A 3,770-nucleotide genomic window follows, 5' to 3' on the forward strand; every position below is an offset into this window, starting at 1 on the left:
CTAACAACAACAATACTTACTAAAGAAAAGTGGAATCTCCTTTTTGGCTGGCTCTTTTAAGGAAACATTCTTGAGGTCATAGAGTCCACAGGCCAACAATCATCCTGACCCTTTCCTTCTCCCAGTTCTCTCTAGAACCAAGGATAATGATGATATTGATTCTAAAGACATATCCAGTCTTTGTTTTTAGTCTTTTAGGAGCTACTATTCTCAGATTTGCTCTCTCTATTCTTAGTGGCTCCCTCTGGGAACCTGTCCCTGCCTGGTCATTTTCTGTGCTACCCCTGTTGGCTGGCGTTCCCTTCCCAGGAGACCTTCGCCCCTTGCCCCACTTGGGACCAGCTACTGCAACTGTCCAGGTGGAGCTAGTTTTTCTCCATCTCCAGACCACTGAGTAAACCGTAATGACCTCAGCAATTACAGATTTCTGCATTTTAATTCCAATACTTCCACTGTTTTGCTATTGATACAGTAAAACCTGCAAAAGCCAGAACGTGTGTAAGACAGAAACTGTCAGAGACGGAAAACACAACACTAAAACGAGGTAGCGTCAAAGGCAGATAACTTGCAAGACACAAAACAAGGCAGTTTCATCGAGTTCTGACTCTCACAGGTTTCACTAGTCTTACTTTTTGTTTCTAAATACTTGATCTTTTGTGGAACTTGACCTGGATCCTTGTCTGTGACTAATCCTGAAGAGCCAATTCCACTGGTCTGTGAGTTTAAAAAAAAAAAGTATCTCTTATTGACTCAATATTAATAAAGGGAGACTAATTTGGTTAATTCCTTGGGATATAGTCAGCTTTCTGAATTAAACACACTTCTCTGTAGGAACTGGGAAGCTGGGTAACTCCTCCTGTCGTAGACAATAACCTGGTGACCAAGGTTTTGGCTGAGGGCTATTTTAGTGGAGTCTAGTCTAGGTTCGCACTGGGTTCTCTAGAGAACCAAAACCAGTGAAGAGTGTGTGTGTGTGTGGGTGTGTGTTGTGTGTGTGTGCGAGAGTGTGAGTGTGAGTGTGAGTGTGTGTGTGTGTGTGTGTGTGTGTGTATAGAAAGACAGAGAGAGAGAGATTTATCTCAAGGAAATGGCTCACATAGTTGTAGAGGCTGGCAAGTCCCAAGTCTGTGGGTCAGGCTGAAGGCTTCTCCTGACTCAAGTAGCTGCAGGGGCTGACGAATCCAAGATTGGAAGGTAAGACAGCAGGCTGCTGGCTCACAGGCTATGGAGGCCAACAAATCCAAAATCAGCAGGCAATACAGCAGGCTGCTGGCTCAAGTCCCAAGAACCGGAGGTCAGATGATGACGAGCCAGATGCAGGATCCAGAGCAAGCAAACGCCAGCGAGCTTTGCCAAAACATCCATATATATTAGATGCAGGCCATAACCCTGAGGAAACTCCCCTTGTAACAGAACAGCTGATCACATCAGATCACATCGTGGAGATGATTACATTGTATCACAAAATGGAGGATAACTATATAATTACATAACAGCCAAACCACTGAGAATCATGGCCTAGCCAAGTTGACATACAAACTTAACCATCACAGTAGACAAGGAATGTTTGTGTTACACATACATACTCACCTCACTCAGATCTCAGCTTCAGAATTTCTAGAAAATTTCTAGCACCTGGCTCAAGTGGGGAGTTTCTCCTAAGGGAGCTAGAATTGAGCAAGGTTCTTCTGCGAGCTCCAGCAGGGATGCATCCACACTGCCACTCCAGTGATATGAGGGCTGCCCCATCCTCATTTTTCCTGACAGTTCCCTTCTTCCCTTCACACTCTCACCCACCTTCTTTCTCTTTCCCGCTCTGCTAAAGCATTTTTTTATTCATTCACAACTAGAAATTTAACTCTTAGAAGTTGTTTTTTCAAAGCTCTAAAGGCAAATTGCCTTAATACACACTGGCTGCATATAAAAATAATCGGACTGCCATAAAGAATTTAACTATCAGCTATTAACATAAAAGAAAAACTTCCTTTTACCCTTAGAAAAAAACTTGTTTTAACACACGAAACAAGCATAGCCATCTAGCCTCCCTTGAGGGGTTAATAAGGAGCAGAGGTGATGGCACTGAAAGTAAATCTTGAAACTTCTTACCGCTATTCAGACTTCATCTTACCCAATTTATCCCAGTGTTGTATAATACATACTTATTTTCAGAACCACTCAGAAAGCAAAAATATGTTAAGTAATTACTGGATCACTCTTTGTTTCCTCTTGTGGCTCCAAGTAAAGCTGGCATCTCAACCTTAAGATTTCCTATATATCAAACAGGGACAGACTACATTCTACATATCTACCACATACCAGGTATTCAGAAAAAAAAGGTGTTATCTGAGAAAACATCCATTTTAAAAATTCGTTGTTGTTGTTAGTTGCTGTTGAGTCAATTCCAACTCATGGAGACCAACTGTATGTAGAGTAGAACTATGTTCCATACGGTATTCAAGGCTGTGACCTTTCAGAAGCAGATTGCCAGGACTGTCTTCCGACATGCCTCTGGGTGGGTTCAAACCACTAACCTTTTGGCTAGTAGTCAAGCACTTAATCGTTTGTGCCACCCAGGGACCTATTTAATAACATTTAAAATTATAAAATAATTTATTGTACTTATTCCAACAATTTGTTAACCTCTGAAGAAGAAACAGCTCTTTCCTCTTTAGAGAGAATTTTAAAGGATTTGTGTTAGTAGTTAAAGTAATACAATTTGTCAAGCATCGACCAATAAATTTCAGAAAACAGCTGAAATCACAAAACTCTAGAATTAATATTGAAAAGAAAGGACATAACTTTAAAGGGAACAAATCCCAGAATGGAAAAACCAAACTGGGAGGTACTGTACTCAAATGCACTCATTTGTTGTTGTTGTTAGGTGCTGTCGAGTCAGTTCCAGTTCATAGCAAACCTACGCACAACAGAAAGAAACACTGCCCAGTCCTGTGCCATCCTCACAATCGTTATGCTTGAGTCCATTGTTAAAGGCACTGTGTCAATCCATCTCATTGAGGGTCTTCCTCTTTTTCACTGACCCTCTACTTTACCAAGCATGATGTCCTTCTGCAGGGACTGATCCCTCCTGATAATATATCCAAAGTATGTGAGACGTAGTCTCACCATCCTTGCTTCTAAGAAGCATTCTGCTTGTACTTCTTCCAAAACAGATTTGTTCGTTCTTTTGGCATTCCGTGGTATATTAAGCATTCTTTGCCAACACCACAATTCAAAGGCGTCAATTTTTCTTCATTCTTCCTTATTCACTATCCAGCTTTCCCATGCATATGAGGCGACTAAAAACACCATGGCTTGGGTCAGGCGCACCTTAGTACTCAAGGTGACATCTTTGCTTTTCAACACTTTAAAGAGGTCTTTTTGCAAAATCACACAGATTAAACAGACTAACTAGCAAGGACTAAACTCTCTCAACTTTTCGTCCTGGGCACATTTCATTCCTTTGAGGCGGTGGTGAGTTTCAGATTCACCGGGGTGAACCTCTGAAGTCCAACTCTAATCTGCTGGCCTTCACCTGGTTGCACAGGGGAGACACCTGTGCAGTTCTGGAAAACATGGAGGCCTTTAGATTCAGATGTCACTGATATGGGCATCCCTGGGCAATTCAGATGTCATTGAAATGGGCATCCCCGGGCAATTCAGTGTCATTGATATGGGCATCCCCGGGCAATTCAGTGTCATTGATATGGGCATCCCCGGGCAATTCAGATGTCATTGATATGGGCATCCCCGGGCAATTCAGATGTCATTGA

General features: G+C 42.1%; 1 protein-coding gene across 3 annotated transcripts in view; it reads right to left on the reverse strand.

The window, feature by feature from the left end:
- Window positions 1-3,770, reverse strand: part of LOC111820089 (AT-rich interactive domain-containing protein 1B-like) — a 394,067-nt gene that overhangs the window by 341,872 nt on the left and 48,425 nt on the right. The window lies entirely within an intron of this gene.

The sequence above is a fragment of the Trichechus manatus genome, unplaced genomic scaffold, assembly GCF_000243295.1.
Source record: "Trichechus manatus latirostris isolate Lorelei unplaced genomic scaffold, TriManLat1.0 scaffold00002, whole genome shotgun sequence".
NCBI lineage: Eukaryota > Metazoa > Chordata > Mammalia > Sirenia > Trichechidae > Trichechus > Trichechus manatus.